Genomic DNA, 19,174 nt, shown 5'->3' with positions numbered 1-19,174 from the left:
TAATGTTAGATATTTGGCATAACTGACATTGTTGTTTATACAGTCAGATGTAAAGCGTAAAAATATGCCATAATGAGCGCCACAGATTGGTTAATTATATCTGGTTGCTTTAGATTGTTAGTTAAAGTTCACTTTTAAAAATACTTTGTTGTAGTTACATGAAACACCCTATGCAAATATTGCTATACGCGTGTGCCCTATTTTAAATTTGGTTTGATTAAACTTTCGCCCACAACCCTTGGGTCTGGAATGCTCAGCGCAAACTGTGCCTCTATGTTAGAGAAGGCTTGCGATCATTGTAGATCGTTTTGTAAAGATTGCGCGCAAGACGAACACATCAGGTTATTCCAGAGCTTGTGCGACGGCCAATGTTATTGCAGGAATATTCGACAGCACATGTATCAATGCGGACGCGCTTCACCATTCGTTAGTGAAGCGACGGCCGACGCTCAGTTCACCGCTATCAGTGCCAGTGTTTTGCCCGACTTTCCTTGTACGTGACCGTTATGTGATTATGGTTTAGCCTTTTACGTGGTTAAGCAGTTTAACCTGAACATTTAGTCTACTTCTTTCGTCCTTGTCATGGACCCGCGACATTTGATGGAGGTGCTGCTTCTTTCATGGTCTGGATAAGCCCGTCAAGCCGCGAACTTAGCCCGAGTGGGAAACAAGACACCGACGCCAACCGCGAACTGCAAGGAAGCCTCATGCAGGAAGAGGGGACTGCCGCCACTGTACGAGCTTCTTCCCGAACAAACCAGGCAGCCCCGGGTCCTGACATGGACAGCAGCAAGCATGACCGCCCCCGCACAGCATGCCTCAATCCTCCTCCGGTAGCCCAAGGAGCCGCCAACCTTACGCAGATCGTCGATCGAGGACCCGGAAAGCTGGCTCGACCCATAAAATCGAGTCATGCTTTTCAATGCTTTGACCATCGAAAATAAGCTTAGGCACGTCTACCTTGATTTGGAGGACGCAGCTCGCACCTGGTCCGAGAACCAAGAGTGAAACCTCATAGCGTGAGACATCTTTAGGGCCAAGTTTTCCGCCACTTTTACAAGTGTGGTCCGCAAGGAGAAGGCTGTAGCCCTCGTAGAAATCCATGTGCAGCTGCCAAACGAAAACTTGGTGCTCTTCGCGGAAAAAATGACCAGACTTTTCCGTCACGCTAACCCCAAAATGCCTGAGGACAAAAAAGTATACCTCTTCATGGATAGAGTCAAGCAGGAGCATTTCGCGGGACTAATACGTAATCCACTGAACAGCGTCTTAAAATTCGTATCCGAAGCGACAACTATTGAAAAGACCCTGGAAATACGCACACGACAATTCAACCGCCACTGGACACCAGGCTATGCATGGATGCAACCACTCTGCTCCGACGATCTAAGTGAGACCTTAAGGGCTGTAGTGCATGCACGAAGAACTTTGTCAAATGTTCCCGTCATGCCAGTTTCAAGTTTCGTCAATCGCAGACATTGTCACAGAAAAAGTCCAGCAATTGCTGGGCATTCACGAGTCATCGCAGCCGCAACTCCAAGCCATGAGCTACGCAGAACTTGGGGTTACGCTAGATGTTAGACTGTCTCCACGTACACGTCAACTACAAATAAAGCCACAAAACGTCGAAGTTGATTGATGATTGATTTGTGGGGTTTAACGTCCCAAATCCACCATAAGATTATGAGAGACGCCGTAGTGGAGGGCTCCAGAAATTTCGACCACCTCGGCTTCTTTAACGTGCACTCAAATGTAAGCACTCGGGCCTGCAATATTTCCGCCTCCATCGGGAAATGCAACCGCCGCAGCCGGGATTCGATCCCGCGACCTGCGGGTCAGCAGCCGAGTACCTTAGCCACTAGACCACTGCGGCGGGGCCAAAACGTCGAAATTGGAAAAAAAACGAAGAGCTAGAACGAGATGCAGAGAGCACGAACGTGGTCAAGCCTCTACTCTCTGTCTCTATCCTGTCTTTGCGTCTTTCTCCACGAAAGCCCAACGTGTGGCGCGTCCCTGACCAGCAATCTGTTTGCTAACACTGCGGAGAAGCTGGCCATACCTACCGCCACTGCCAGTCCCGCTAAACGGGACTGCGTAGTTTCACCATCGACGCGATGCGTTCAGAGCACGGTGAAAGACCATGCGACATGGCCGACTACGTCGCAGCAATGCGATGAGCGCCCTGAGGTTCTTCCCGTTCACCCTCACCTGCAGTCGCTGTACTTGTCGCCTCACCACCGGTCATACACTGGCCCAACCAGAGGCTTGTCGCCTAGTCCGTACTCGAAAAACTAAGGGCATCAACCGATGGAGGTGCGGTTGCTGTACGACGAACTACCAAAGATCCTCCGCCGATGACACCGCCGCGAAGAACTAAGAACATGCCACAGGCAGGACGGAGATATGAAGTCAAAACCTCGTGGTTGTGAGTAAAGGCGAATACACATGGTAACAGCACAGTAAATCGTTGTAGATGTGATCCGACGCCACGACGTAACTGCAACGTAAGGCGACGAACTAGCGACCTCGACGCTCTCATCGACGGCCACAGCGTCACAGCTTTCGTCGACACCAGATCTGACTATTCCGTAATCAGTGGAAGATTCGCCACAAAGTTGAAGAAAGTTAGGGCCGCCTGGAAATGCCCCGAAATCCATATAGCTGGAATTCGCCTATAGTTACAGCGGCAGGAATCTGCACAGCAAGACCACCATTACAAGCCAGATTAATCGCGCAAGCTTTATCGGATGACATCCTTGGTAGGGACTTGTTAAGTCTATATGGTGCCGTCATCCACCTGGGAACCAAGTCGATAACACTATCCAAAGGAGAATTGGTATAACGCGAAAGGGAAAAGTGTCTTTACAGAAGTAGTAGAACGTTCATTGTCTATTGTTTCAGGAACATTTGAATATTAAGACGGAACGCAGGTAAGCGCACGAGTTCAGAACTACGTGGAAATAATAAACAAGACCATAAATAACCATTTACTTATGGTATTTTATACGTATACCATGCAACCACAATCAGCATTGAAATACTTCTAGCGTCAACAGCTACATAAGCATTCACAATATTGGTGTGTATTTCAGCAAGAAAGTTTATACAATGTCTTTGGCAAGATCCGCTGCAACGTGTCGAATGAACGAGCTATGATAGTTGTTAGTGGCGAAAACACACTTACCGCTGAGGTAGCTCACACCAAAACTTCTAATGCGCAATATTTGACCCCCAGAGAGAGCGCGATCTAACTGAAAAACGCAGCAGACGTTGAGACGCTGCTTCCTGCGAGTTGCTTGAACGAAGGCCAGCGACCACGCTGCACGAGAATGAGACAGCCGAGCACGAAGGGGGAAAACGGAGATTCGCACGACACCTTCCTGGAAGCACACCTATTGTGATTTTACCAACCTAGAAGTTTTTGACGCAGTAAGGAAGGTCCAATGACGCAAGAGGCTAGGCACGTGGCTTGTTCGCTGATTGTCGCCTCCTTGGTCCGTTTGCGTCACGTATGCAGCTCATATTTTTCCTTTTTAAATTGTACTTTAGCTAACCTGCAAAGGTTCAAAAGTACCGTAGCGCACACAGAGGCCGTAATACGTACGAGAAACAAACGGGTACGTAGGCCTTATTCGCAGCATGGGTTGTTCATGAGACCTAAGGCAAGCCTCATCTCGCGATGCAAATACAGCCGAGCAGAAGCAGTCCGCCGTCTCTTCTTACTCGTTCGCACAAAATTAACGTGTCATTGCAGAAAGAGGTAATTATGTGTCCTGATGAATACCGCGACCTGCTTAAGCTTGAAAGGCTGTATTAATGCTCGCCTAATGTAACGAAAGATTTATTGTACAAAAACAAGGAGATCGGATCTCGTCATGCGTAAAGCCAGTACATCGTAATAATTTTGCAGCAAGCTTTGACGACAAAATTCAGTAAAACCTACGTGCTGGGTGCCTGCGGAGAGTTTTTACCTAATCTTATTGGGCCTGTAAGTGTTTCATAGCGAAAAAAAAACAACGCTTAACAGACGGGTAGGAGTAAAAAACGAAACACGATGGGCTTAGAACAACACAAGTACATATGAGTATAATCTTTAGTTGTCCCCGTATCTTAAGCACTTTTTTGCGTACCGCGAAAACTTTTAACCCATCCGTTCGCCCGCCCGTCCGTCCGTCCGTCCGTCTAGCTCCTACGTCGGCATGCTCTCGTGATCACCTCCTTAACTTGGGGTGAACCAAATAAGTATGGGAGGTTAAGAGCGTAGAACAATTATGACTGTCTGGTCATCACATGAATAGTGTGAAAATGCCATCCTGTACAACGTCAAAGCCTCTCCTCCAGACACGGGTGGCACATACAGGCCGTGGTATGCGGGTATGTGCCAACAGACATTAGGCAGTTTTAGTTTACCGTAAGCGACATAGCGGTGGTTAAGAGAATAGCGTTACCTTTCAGGGAATGTTCTTTGCGGACAGCGCCTTATAGTTTAGCGGAATAGCGTTTACGTGGTTTATGCGCACCAGATGGGATGGTGGCCCCACTTACCGTATAATTATTAAAGAAGAGTGAAAACACAAAAATAAATGAGAATGTTTGCTTGTGTCACCACGCGAAGCACTATTACAAGTTTTTTTAGCAAAGATGAGAGTAAATAAATATGAACTATGCACAAAAATGCGAAAAGGTATATAGTGTCAATATGTATACAAAATTTTTTTAGTTAGGCCTAGAAACGTTCGAAATGGGAAGCTATCTCAACAACCACGCTAACTTATCTGTAATACTCGGCCATCAAATAAAACTGAAAGCAAGTGATGCCATTTTAAACTGTCGTTTGCTGCGAATAAAGTGAATCTTTCACCACTACGCCAAACTCAATTCGAAGTGGGCGTCCGTAAGCGCCGCCATGTTTTGCGTACACTACATACACGAAGCTAACATGGTAACGTAAAATCTGAAAAACTTCGTGCGTACAGTGAGGGGTGCGGGTCAAATACGTTACTGCTTTTGCGCACTTCTATACAGCTATCTCGGTAAGCCCACTATCCCGCTAAGCTCGGTAAACTAACTATCTATTGCTAAATTAACGTTAGGGCATCAAGGAAAACCGACAATGACACCGTTGACCCGACAAATGCAAAGAAGATAAGCAAATGTCCCAACAGTAATTGACCCATGCATTCAGCGTGGCAGTAAAATATTCTACCACAGAGCCACGCGTCAGGTCTCGAAACTCCTTTGGACAAAGATCCTATGCACGTGTACTGCTGGTGACACGATCATTGTGCTGACAGTGCTGCCCACCTAAATTTGTAAGCGTATAAATGCAGCATGACTAGGACGAAGACAGGAGAGACATAAAACACAGATGAGCCCTGCATTACAACTCAGTTTACTTGCACTTCAACGTTACACTAATGGACGCTGACGTTGGCTTTTTGTATAAACTTGTTTGACGTGTCTCACTTTTCGTGTTTTCGTTGGTCATTTCATTGCGATAGCAGTTATATGGACACTCTTGGCTGGTTTTTGCCACCGACATTGGCGTGGACGTCGACGTTTGTGGCCACCATCAGTGAGGGTATATGTTTCTATATATATGAAAACACTAGAAAGAAATATAATTCATAAATTGGCAGATCCTACGTACAGTGAGAATCGATAATACGCAAAGCATGAATGAGAAACGTTGAATGAGAAACACCTTAAAATCAGCACAACACTAAGAGGTAGAGTAAATTATGCCATAAATGACTTTCATGTTATGATTATCATGTTTGGACGTGTCATTTACCTTCGTCTATTCACGTCACCTAATACTGAATTTGGTATGTGTGGAGCCAGAGAAACGGCCGCGAGCGTGCTATGAGCGTAGCCGGTAGTCATGTTTTACACGACACTCATATCATGATTGTCATGTTTGGACGTGTCATTTACCTTCATCGTCTATCCACAACACGTGATTCTAAATTTGATTGATTGATTGATATGTGGGGTTTAACGCCCCAAAACCACAATATGATTATGAGAGACGCCGTATATAGTGGAGGGCTCCGGAAGATTCTAAATTTGGTATATGTGAAGTTCGCGATACGGCTGCGAGCGCATCACGATCGTTGTATGTTGTCTTGTTCTTACATGACACGCATGTTATGATTATCCTGTTCGGACGTGTCATTTACATACGTCGTCCGTTGCCTTCATGCAATACCGAATTTGGTATATGTGGAGCAATCGAAACAGCAGCGAGCGCGTCATGAGTGTGGCATGTAGTCATGTTGTTACATGGGACGCATCTCATGATTATGATGTTTGCACCAGTCCCATTTCCTTGTCCTCCGTTGACGTCTCGCAATATCAAATTTGGTATATGTGAAACTAGCGAAATGGCGGCGAGCGCATCATGAAGGGCCCGATATACTTCTACGTAACGTTGACGCACGCGCACGCTGGGCGCAGCGACGCTACGCTATCAAAGTGCGAGCACTCTATTTGCAATGCCCACGGGCCGGGCATGCAATCCAAGATGGCTGCGGGAAGATGATCAACCCGTGAACTCGCATAGGAAAAGATAGGACGCACGGACGGACGCCCCATGCCACTTTCAGCAGATGAACTCTTGATCATCGAAGAAATGTATATCGAATTAAAGTACTTTCCCAGACGATAAGAACTGCTAAATGTTCGCGACCTCATTTTTAGCCGCAGTGCGAAGGGTGGTAGTTTCAGCTTAATCAACGACACCTTGCGTAATCCTGCGCGTGCTACAGAAAACTGCTCCAACTGGAATTGACCTATGAACTGAATGGTACTCCGAGATAATATCTGCCGAGCCAGCCTGGCAGATTTGCTGCAGTAGTATAGCCACTAGGAGTAGCGTGCCGTTGCGGCTGCAGAGCACCGAATGTTTCACATAGCGATGGTTTGCAAACATATTATGCCGTCTTCATTACTTGCACTGTAAGCATCATGCAGCTGCTTCTTCAACAGAACGCACGCATTTATTTCCCTTTAAGGAGCGCTTGTGTCACAGCCATGATAAAACTAACAGAGCGCAATTCCCTGCACTCGGATGTTCAGCTTTATCAGCGCGATCGAAATAAGGATATCGAAACGAATACACGCGTACACTTTTTCCAACGTCCCAATTGTGAAAATTCGTCAAACAACAACGTTGTTCGAACGGCACCTGTGAAGTGTGGGAAAAATTAGCGTGAACTATACTCGTAACTGCACATTTCATTACTCTAACCATTTTGCTTGGCTGGTTGATTTCGAGCCTATTCGCGGCATGCGGCGCTTTGTAATAACCACTTTAATTGTGCTACATGCAATGCACATGAATAATGATCATTTTATTTTGAGCTCACTGATGGATATTGTACAACAAATTAAATCAAAGTGGCTTACGAGCGTGAAAAAAAATAAACCCACGACGGGACGTAAAGTGCAACTCGCTGCCCGTAAGTTAGCAGCTAATTGTTCATCGTCGCTGTCACTCTCGGTGCCTTCTACATCCAGTGAAAAATCCTCGATATCAAGACGGTTCTTTTGAACACCATTGCTGAAAGTAATCAGAGGGATTCTCTCCGCCAAACGACTTCAGTAGCCAACAACGTGTCATTTACCACGCACAACACAACACGGCGTCACCCAGAACACCTACACACTACCATTTGACGTCACTCACCGTGCACGTTTATTTGGGCGCGGAAAACAATTTACTCCGACACCCGACCAAAAGCAAATCACTTGTGTTTGGTGTTCTGCCATCCATCAACGAACGTAAAAATTGAGGGGCGCAGCGTTGGCCGTTTGGAAGAGCAAATCGCGAGCCTGCACCGCTTTCTGCGTAGAATGAATGTTATGGGATTCATGCACTACAAAAGAACTAACGAATGCTATACGCACGTAAAACAAGGCGAGTTTCAAATGCAAAGGTCAGACAATAACGTTGGACTATCCAATGTGGCTGCAGAAAATCTCTTGAAGCTGGTATGTGTACTCTGCGTGCTATAATCTAAAGCGCGAGTTGCCAGTATTTTCACAAAAACTTAGTGTCGCGCAAGAAGAATTCAGATTTATCGCGTCACGCAGGGTCCGGTATATTGACTGATGCTCGAAACATACAAAGTGGTTCGTGTTCGCTTCTTGCCGACGCGTTAGCACTGAGGCTAGCCCAGCCGAGCAAGGGAGCGTCTGCCTGCTGATAATCCTCGAGAGGACACGCCCAAATTCCGCCAGGTGGTGCGGAAGTCTATGAACATTGCGAGTATGGCTGGCGGATCGGCGCCTGGCGTATCATCGCCGGCGTGACGCGACGAAACAAACGCCGGTGCGCACGTGCACCGGGTCACTTCAAAGTTCATAGGTGCCTTGAGTGTGGCACGTAGTCATGTTCTTAAAAGACACGCATCTCATGATTATCATGTTTGCATCATGTCACTAGCTTCGTCATCCATTCATATGACGGAATACTGAATTTGGTAGGTGCGAAGCTGGTGAAACGGCCGCTAGCACATCATGAGCGTGGCATGTAGTCATGTTACATGACAAGCACTTCATTATTAGGTTAGGGTCTGTCGCTTGTGTTCGCCATGCAGTCATGTCATACAATGTGATATTTGCGAAATGTCATGTGAACGAACCCACCGCAAGAGCAAAAATACTATGAAATGTAAATGATATTCATGACACACATGCCATGATTTTTATGCTATGACTAGCCACTTCTGCTTGTCATACAGTCATGTTATGCCGTACCAATTTTTGGTATCGACACCATTATCGAAACGGCCAGCAGAGCTAAAAGTCGTAGGCGGATCGATAGATAGATAGATAGATAGATAGATAGATAGATAGATAGATAGATAGATAGATAGATAGATAGATAGATAGATAGATAGATAGATAGATAGATAGATAGATAGATAGATAGATAGATAGATAGATAGATAGATAGATAGATAGATAGATAGATAGATAGATAGATAGATATACAGATAGATATATAAATACATAGATATATAAATAGATAGATATATAGATAGATAGATTTATAGATAGATAAATAGATAAATAGATAGATAGATACATAGATAAATAGATACATAGATAGATAGATAGATAGATAGATAGATAGATAAATAGATAAATAGATAAATAGATACATAGATACATAGATACATAGATACATAGATAGATAGATAGATAGATAGATAGATAGATAGATAGATAGATATATAGATAGATAGATAGATAGATAGATAGATAGATAGATAGATAGATAGATAGATAGATAGATCATAGATAGATTAAAAAAATTGGCTCCATATCTGCATGTCATTCTGCAAATGTCGTCGAAAGACGATAGGCTTGTGTCTGGAGAGAGTGAGCAAAATGTTTATTTGGTGTTCTGCGCAAGCAAATTGGTGAATGGTTTTCTTGAGGCGCTGCGTTAGAGTGCCTCGAGCGTGCAGCGGAGGCGAACGAGCGCATCAAGTGACATCACACGTGAGACTTGAGCGCTATCTGGCAGTTATCTTGGGAAAAAAAAATGTGTGGTGCTGAGACGGGCACACGCCCGTCTCAGAGGTTATAAGGTGTACAACGCAAGGTGATGGGTAGGTGCCACCACCTTGCCATCTTAGCAAAGCGTTGGAAACACTTGCCTTTTTGGGCAAGCGTTGCATGGTCAGCGCAGCGTGGTAAACACTATGGTCCTTACAAGTACCTATGTATGCATTTTGTAGTAAAAGATGCACATAGAGAATATATACGTGTTATCGTGCCTGAAGTATGCGCAATAATTGCTTTTTAATTGACGATCGCCCAAGTATGAACGCCGAATCTTGAGCAACACTGGGGGCGCTGCGGATAGGATCGGCCATTTCAAGTACCCGGTGCCGTTAAGAGTGGACAGACAGACAGGAAAATACGCGGAAATGAACAGGCCCCTGAGAAACAGCTGCCAGACTGTACAGCCCTCTCCGCTACTAGTTTGAAGCAGTGCGGTGGAACACACGCTTGTCATGCAGAATACAGAGTTTCATTACCACTCGACCAAAAGTTTGTACGTTTTTTTTTCATTTTCATCGCAAAGTTTTCGCTCATGAACCACGCTGTTTTTTTTTTTTGCTCACACAGCAGTTTATGGAAAACGACGTCTTTAACACTGTCCCGTTGCAAAATGACCGCCTAGCACGACACAGAGCTTAATGTGTTACATGCGCACGTACGCACATGTAGTTTCACTTTCAAACGCGCACCGAGTGTGACATTGCCTGTCAACAATGGTCCGAGGCAAGGTTACACGCGTGAAAGCGACAGTTGAGAACATTTGCCCTTTGAGACGCGGGCCTTTCTTTTTGCTTCGTGGAAAGGAAAGGTGGCCTGCTTTCCTCACCGACAAGGAAGATTGCGGCCCCGTTCTTGCTGGCCGCCCAGAAAGCAGGCCATGCTGTCGCAACAGATCTCTGCACGTCGTCGATGCAGATTGTTGTACAGAAAGAGTAACGAATGTGTCGCATCCGTCGAAAAACCAAGGGCAGCTTACGTTACCTTCAAAAACCACCTAATAATGATAACTTGTCAATGAGCTTTTCGAGATGCTAACGTTATTTTGAAAAAAGCATATAAAAATGAAAAACTGTCATTAGGCTTTTCAGCGCCAGCGCGAGACCACATGTTTTAAATAACAAGATCATATCTTCATTTTTCATGAAATTACAGAAACCGGAAGTCATTTCATATTGTAAAAAGTGATTTAACAGCTACATCGACACTGAGCGGAAAAGTTTCGTGGACAACAAAATTTCGATGAACAATTTCTTCGTTCGCTGCAAGAAAACGCTGCCGACAATGGCATGCCTGCTGCCTGAAAAAATCAGTTGCTCTACAAGTCTGTCCAACAAAGCGCAATACCAACAGAAGCTCAAGTATCGTGTCAGCATTGTAGTAGGGTATTTTTCAACAGGCCGTAACTGCAAGCTAAACCAAATAATGCAACATGTTTTCATTCGTTGTGAAAGCTGATATGCAGGAGAATATAGGTAAAGAAAAAAATTATCAAAAAAAGATAGCGCGATTATATGTTTTCAATGAAAATTGCTAATAATATAGGTTTTGGCCGTTTTACACATAAGCATGCTCAAAAAGTAATGCAGAATTTTCACTGCTCTGCCATAGGTGCTTTGTGAAATAAAAACCTGCGAACTAGGCTAAAAAATGTTTTTAAGGTCAAACTTTATAATTGAAAAATATATATTGCGACGTTGTCTTTTACACGCCTTTAATAGGCCTGGAAGACGTGGCCAAAATTGTTACCTCCGAGGCACAGAACCGGCTCAAGGGTCATCCGCACTAACGATGATGATGAAGAGCACTAGGTGATGATGGTTTGTACAGGTGATGAAGAAGCGTGCTTTAAATGCCCACACTAATTCCCCGCGCAAGAGAGCGGCGATCCTGGCAGCAACTTATAGTAGCGGGGAACGCCTTGCGAAATGCTTCATATGCGAGGCGAGACATGCACTATCTCGGTACCACGACAGCGCTGGTCACTTAGAGCAATCACAGGTTCAACGCGATAATTAACGGGCGAGGTCTGCTCTAAGACTGTGTATGGGCCGAGTAACCAACACTGAATTTTGTCGCACAAGCCAGAAGTGCGAACCTGTGTCTGGAGTAGCACGTCATCGCCAGGGTGGAAGGTCACAGTGGTGTGGGACGCGTCATGCAGAATTTCACGGGCTTCTTGTCTCTCCTCAGTCTTGAGTCTGGCGAGCTGGCGACAGTGATGGAGACGGGATCCATATTGTTCACCGGAGGATGTAGATGGTGTAACCGGGGCTGTCAAGAACGAGACGTCCAGAAAGGAAGATGGCGATCAGCCGTAGACAAGGTAGAATGGCGAGTAGCCAGTTGTGAGTTGTATGGCGGTATTATAAGCGAATGTTACGAATGGCAAAATCGCATCCCAGTTGGTGTGGTATGGCTTAATGTACATGGCTATCATGTCGGACAGAGTGCGATGAAAGCGCTCAGTGAGCCCGTTGGTTTGGGGGTGATAGCTGGAGGTTATCTTGTGGCTGGTGCCGGAGGCTTCTAGCGATTCCTCCACAATTTGTAAAAAGAAAGCTTTTCCACGGTCACTAAGTATGACATGAGGAGCACCGTGACGCAAGATCAAGGCTTCAAGCATAAATGTGGTCACGTCAGAAGCAGAGGCCAAATTCACGCAGGACGTTTTAGCGTAACGTGCCAAATGGTCGACAACTGTCACTATCCATCGATGGCCACTGAGAGTCGTGAGAAGGGGACAATATAGATTGATGCCAACGACTTGAAATGGTGCCGACAGACATGGAAGTGTTTGCAGCTCTCCGTATTGAGGTGATGTCGGAAGCTTTCGGCGCTGACAAAGGTTGCAGGAGGCTACGTACTTTGCTACGCTGGCGCACATCCCTGGCCAGTAGAAATGACCTTTAGTGCGATCGTACGTTTTCTGCAAACCAAAATGACGAGCAGTCAGGTCGTCATGGTAGGCTTTAAGATTATCGGCTCGAAGAGAGCGAGGCAGAACAGGCACACAGCGTTGACCATCCGGGTGATAGATGTGGTGGTAAAAAACGCGGTTATCGAGCTTGAAATGTCTGAGCTGTCGCCGAAAGCGGGCATTAGGCGGTCGTGATTTCCCCTGAAGGCGATCTATGAGGCGTTTACAGAGAGCGTCAGCGAGTTGATGCGTGATCGTCAGGAGGGATCTTGTTAATGACGGCTAAGAACGAAACAGATGTGGAAGGACTATCCAAGCGTTCCTCGCTGAAGTTTGTAGAGGAAGCAGTGGAGGGCGCCATGGGAAGCGTGCAGCGAGAAAGTGCATCTGCGTGCTGGTGCTTTTTGCCGCACTTGTAGATAATAGTAAAGTCGTATTCTTCAAGACGCATAGTCCATCGACCAAGGCGTCCTGACGAATTCTTCAGCGTGGAAAGCCAACATAAGGCATGATGCTCTGTAACTATAGTAAAAATACGGCCATGCAGATAAGGTCGAAATTTCTGCACCGACCACACAACAGCTAAAAACTCCTGTTCAGTAATGATGAAATTCTTCTCGGTGTTGGTCAGGACGCGGCTGGCATACGCAAGGACCCTTTCACGTGATCATTCATCGTGCTGCAGTAGAATACCTCCGACTGCGTGAGCGCTAGCGTCAGTATGCAGGAGTGTAGGTGCTGTTTCATGGAAATGGCGAAGTACGGGTTCAGTTGTGGGGGCGTTTTTCAGATGGCTAAACGCTGATTCGCAGGCAGGAGACCACTCAAAGCCAACACCGGAACCGAGTAATTTGTGCAAAGGTGCCTCGATCGAGGCAAAGTCTCGTATGAATCGGCGAAAGTATGAAGCCAGGCCAAGAAAACTGCGTAAGTCCTTGGTCCTTTTAGGACGAGGAAAATGAAGAACGGCCGATATTTTATCGGGATCAGGACGAATGCCATCCTTACTCACAATGTGGCCTAAGACCTTAATTGTCTTACTGGCAAAACGGCACTTTTTCGTGTTCAGCTGAAGGCCAGCCGTACCAAGGCACACGAGGACTTCGTCTAAACGGTGTAAGTGTTAAGAGAAAGTTGACGAGAAAACAATGATGTCGTCCAAATAGCACTGGCAAGTTTTTCCCTTCAGTCCGCGCAAAATGGTGTCAATCATGCGTTCAAATGTTGCGGGTGCGTTGCACAGGCCGAAGGGCATTGCATTGAACTCGTAAAGTCCGTCCGGTGTCGAAAATGCCGTCTGTTTTTTATCGTCCTCATGCATCGGTATCTGCCAGTATCCTGAACGTATATCGATACTCGAGAAGTATTGAGCTCCTTGTAGCGAATCCAAGGCGGCATCTATACGTGGCATTGGGTATATATCCTTGCGCGTGATCTTATTTAGCGCCCGGTAATCTACGCAGAAGCGCACAGAACCGTCTTTTTTTTCGAACTAAGACGACAGGTGATGACCAAGGGCTAGCAGAGGGGTGTATTATGTTCCGTCTCAACATTTAGTCGACGTTTTCTTCAATAACCTTACGCTCAGCTATTGATACGCGATATGGCCGACGACGTACGATAGGCGTACCCTCCATCTCAATGCGATGCGTGGTGACGCACGTCTGTGCCAATACGGGTGAATTGACGTCAAACAAAGCTTCGTGCTTAGTCAGCGAGGCAAACAGTTGTTTGGTCTGCGAAGGGGTCAGGTCAGAGCTGATGGTGGTTTTAAGGGCGGAGGTGGATGGGAAACGTGCAACAGGAAGATCTTCAGGAGAAGCGTCTTGAAAAGTTACCACAGAGAAAGGCTCCGGTGTAGCGACGCAGCCAGCGTTGAGCCCTTCGGAACCAGAATTTTTTCGGGCGTCTGGTTTGTTGCGTAAACGAATGCGAAGCCAACGTTGAAACGTATTAGACCTGATGCGAAGGCTATTCCTCTGGTGACACAGCGTACGGAGGGTTGTACAAGCACATCACCGTAGTCAATGACATCAGACAGAAGAGTAACAATTCGCTGACTGTGCGGACGTAGCTCAGTGTCTTCTGCAGCATAGAAACGAAGTGGTGCGTCACCTGCGTGAAGCGAATAGGCTGTGTAGGACGCGTTGCCGGCAGCAGATGGACGCGGACGCCGTTGAAAGAAAGTCCCATCCTAACACTAGCTGTTCAGTACACGAACTAAGCACTGCAAATTTCACATAATGGAGAAGTCCATCAATGTAGACACGAACAGTGCACATGGCGGAAGGTTAGATGGCGTCCACTTGAGCAGCGAGCAACGTAGGTCCATCGTAGGGCGTAGTAACTTTGCGGAGACGCGCACACAAATATCTGTGAATGACCGAGAAACTAGCACCAGTGTCTATTCATGCTTCCACTTGATACCTTCCGCTGGAACAGATATCATATTATGAGGATGTTCTGGAGCAAATTTTTTTTAATTTGCTCAATGCAGCTTTTCCGCCTGGAGCTGCGTAACTTAGTTTTCCGAGCGACGGTCAGCGAACTGTGAGGCTGGTCGAAGTGGCGACGTAGAGCGACTGAGAGGGGATGGCGAACGATGCCTGGCACCACGGTAGAGAGGAGCCGTTTCAGGAGTTATTGATGGCGGGGAAGAGCAACCATTAAGCGTAGTGTAAGGACGGGGCTGGAAAGCGCTTGCTGTGGCATAGCCATCCCGTTCGTAAGTGCCAAACCCACGACGCTCGTCTCGCTGACGCTTTCGACAGACACGTGCGATGTGTCCACGATATTTGCAATAGTAGCATGTGGGTCTTGTCGGGCGCCATGCATGATTGATAGTAGGGTTGGTTGTTTCGGCTGGGGACTATGGAATACAGGTGTGCTGGCGCTGGTGGGGCATAGTAAGGCAGGTTTCGCATGCTGGGCGCCAGGGACGCCAGATGGGCTGATGTCGTCGTCGGCGGTATCGATGAAACGAAGGCTGGAGTAACTGCGGTGACTTGCGCGTAAGTCAGTGGGGCTTTAGAGACGTGAGGGTCTGTGTACGCACTACCAATCATAGCCGCCAACTCCTCCTTGACGACGTCCCGTAAATTTGTACTGGGGGTGTCAGAAGGAAACGGACGTGCTGTAAACCGAAGCGGCGGCAGTTCCTCTCGTATCATGCTGTGAGTCACGGCTCGTAACGAGCGGTCTGCAGGACGTTTGTAAGGATTGGCTGCAGGAGAGTTGTCCAGCTGCAGCCGTGCGGATTCGAGTTTGTCCAGGCGCTGGCACATAGCTACAATTTCAGCAAAGGTACTTGGGTCCTTTACGACGAAAGCGTTAAAGGCGACAGGCCCTATGCCTTTGAGCAGATGGCGAACTTTGTCTGTCTTGGACATGGAGTTGTTGGCGCGTCGACAGAGAGAGAGAAAACCCTCAATATACGAGGTGTAGGACTCGCCTACTTGTTGTTTGCGACCATCAAGTGTTCTCTTCGCCAGACTGGCTCGAACTGCCAGAGTAGCGAAGACTTGTCGCAGATGTTCTTTGAAGACGTTCCAGTTGGGGAAGTCAATCTGGAGGTGAAAAAACCAAGTCTTCGCCACGCCAGTAAGATAGAAGGAGACGTGGCAGAGCTTGTACGGATCGTCCCAACGGTTTGCTGCGCTCACTATATCATATTGGTGTAGCCAGTCGTCCATGTCCTCATTTCGGAGTCCAGCAAATAGCGGGGGCTCGCGAGGGGGTCCACTGACTATCCAAGAGTGAGAAGCTGCGATCGTCGTAGCCGGAGGGGTAAAGGGAGAAGTGCCTGAGGGTTTGTCCTGCGGCATGCTGGTGGGCACGTAGCGCAAACGGCGACCTGAGCGAAGCTCCAGGAGGTAAAGCGGGCGAGCAGGCACGGGGAATCGAGGAGCAACCTCCACCACTTGCGACGTAGTGCTTTACACGCCTTTATTATGCCTCGAAGACGTGGCCAAAACCGTTACCTCAGAGGCACAGAACCGAATCAGGGGTCATCCCTACTAACGATGATGATGAAGAGCACTAGGTGATGATGGTTTATACAGGTGATGAAGAAGCGTGCTTTAAATGCCCACAATATACACAACGCTGACAATCGGGTTCTAATTCAACGTAAGGGCCAGTACCACTATATGCATCCATAGAAGTTTGAGGCACGTATCTTTAACATATTTTGTGTAAACCATCGCCAAATTCGAAAAATCAGCAGAGCAGGTAAGCGTGGCAGTCCACCTGTCCATCATTATTGATTTCGCGTGCATCAAAAAAAGTTTTCACAACAAAACCAATTGCGGATTCCTTCTTTCCACTAATCAGACCACAATATATAATAAAATTTTGAAAGAAATTTAGGAGGTGGACCAGCCATGCTTTGTTCGATCTTACGTGGAATCATCCAGTAAACTATTGTTATATCATTCATTTGCCGCGAATGAGGCTTGAGCCATAAAGAATAATATATATAATTATTCCTGATTAATAATAATAATATTATTATTATTATTAATAGTAGAATATAATATTACGAATAATAATAATAGTAATAATAATAATAATAATTATCATTATTCTTATTATCTTAACATTAATATTCTTATAATTTTAATGTTATCATTATTATTATCATTATTATTATCGTCGTCGTCGTCATCGTCGTTGTCGTTGTACTAGCTGGCTCAACAAGAGATGAAATGTTTCAAACCATAGCAGCCAAAATCTTACTTTATCAATACTCGCGCTTCTGTAACCACGGCGTAGAGATGGTGTATACAGGCTTGCAAGTGCTTTATGAAATTTGTTGCTTTACGAGTGTGACTATTTTTGGCATATGCTTGTTTTCTGATTCCCAAATCAGGCAGCTGTAATCCTCCCCCTCAGACGTAATTTCGATTGCGCGTATACACACGCACAAAAACAGCTGCGTGAAGGTCGCGCGTGCGATGCGTGCGTGTATGCATGTTCGTTTATGCATAGTGTGCATGCATATTGCTACGATACTCAGTGGACGCGTGGTAGAAGAGGAGGACGAGGTTGGCACGAGTGGTGATCTGCCAGACCCCTGGATTCTCACAATCATCTCATGCAAATGAAGGCATCTCACCGTAACAAGATTGATGGAGGTGCTGGGGACAGCGGAGTGATCCCAGATGAACAATCACGGAAGCACCCCCTCAACAACCACAAGTCACTAGCTGGCTGGTCTACCACCACTATCTATGGACGTGGATTCTCGATTATCACGGATCTCCATTCTTTATGTTGGCATTACGGGGCCCATCTGGCCGTCTTGCTTGTTGGGCGTTACGATTGCAAAAACACGACTTTGAAGTCTGTTACAAGAGCGGTCATCTTCATGCCAACGCCGATTGCCTTTCACGGCTTCCCCTTCCGACAACCGAGTGTGACGCTGACAACTTTGATGAATATTTGGCTGTAGTGTATACTCCGTTTCCTGACCTAACAACTTTGTGAGCCGAGCAATGCAGTGACAACAATCTCGCTTCTTTCTTTATTTCCGGAACGAACGGTCAACGTGGTTTTGTCGTGAAGAATGGCGTTCTTTAAAAAATAATTATTCCAGCGTAGGCCCTCACCTACTTATAGTTGTGCCTACAAGTTTACGACAACACGTACTTAGAGCAATGCACGACGATCCAAAATCTGGCCATATGGTGTTCTTTAAGACATTTTATCGCAAGCAAGAACGCTTGTTCCGGCCGAAGATTCGTAAAGGTCTGGCTGTATACGTTGCCAGCAGTGAGCAATGTCAACGCTACAAGCGTCCTACAACTGCCCCAGCCGCACAACTTCATTCCATAGCACCCCCAGGTTCACCATTTGACAGCGTTGGTGTTGTTTATTTATTTTTTTTATTTACAACATACAGCGGTCTTGAAAAGACCGCAGTATGTTGTAAATAAAGAATAAATAACACAGTTGCCGTTCGTTGATCGTAAACAGTTGGCGTTCGTTGATCGCGGAAAAGGACCTCCTCGGCCCTTTTCCGCGATCAACGAACGGCAACTGATGGATTATTGTGGACTTTGACCACCTCACACGCTACGCCGAAGCTGTGGCGATTCTTGCGGCAACAGCCACTCAAGTTTCACAGTTCATGCTCTCGCACGTTATATAACACCATAAATCCCCCAGTGTCATCATCAGTGATCGCGGGCGGTGATTTGTTGCCTATGTAGTTGAAGACCTCTTTCGTCTTGCTTCGTGTCATTTTCGTCACACTATACCTCGTAACACTCGTCAACATGATTTCCATGTATGTTGATTCCGGACACAAAACATGGGACACAATCTTGCCATTTATAACTTTCGCCTACAACACTGCACAGCACGAAACAACGAGATACAGTTCATTTTATCTGCCCTACGTACGCCAACTTAGCACAGCTCTTGCCCCTATTCTTTCTTTTTTCGAGCCTGATCAGCCTACTCTCGCCGAAACCGTTCGCGCAGCAGAAGAGGCCCAGTGCATCACCTGTCTTCCAACTTTTGTCTCTCAGAAACGCTCTAAGAACCATTCAACCATTAAGACGGAAGTCACCGGCACGTAATGTTTGGGAAAGGGGATTTGGTGTGGCTTTGGACGCCGCTTCGCAAGCGTGGCCTCTGCCAGCAGTTTCTGACCAACTACACTGGTCCGTTTGT

General features: G+C 46.4%; 1 protein-coding gene across 3 annotated transcripts in view; it reads right to left on the bottom strand.

The window, feature by feature from the left end:
• Positions 1-19,174, bottom strand: part of LOC119169118 (putative fatty acyl-CoA reductase CG5065) — a 143,197-nt gene that overhangs the window by 110,080 nt on the left and 13,943 nt on the right. Inside the window, exon 1 of one of the 3 annotated variants that reach the window (XM_037420222.2) lies at positions 3,185-3,203. The exons of the other annotated variants lie outside the window; for them this stretch is intronic. The gene's annotated coding sequence lies outside the window, so the exon portion shown is untranslated. Of the gene's footprint in view, positions 1-3,184; positions 3,204-19,174 lie in introns of those variants that run through there. 3 annotated transcript variants of the gene reach the window in all.

The sequence above is a fragment of the Rhipicephalus microplus genome, chromosome 2, assembly GCF_043290135.1.
Source record: "Rhipicephalus microplus isolate Deutch F79 chromosome 2, USDA_Rmic, whole genome shotgun sequence".
Taxonomy (NCBI): domain Eukaryota; kingdom Metazoa; phylum Arthropoda; class Arachnida; order Ixodida; family Ixodidae; genus Rhipicephalus; species Rhipicephalus microplus.
Note: the sequence above shows the minus strand (reverse complement) of the source record. Positions and strands in the feature narration are given on the sequence as shown.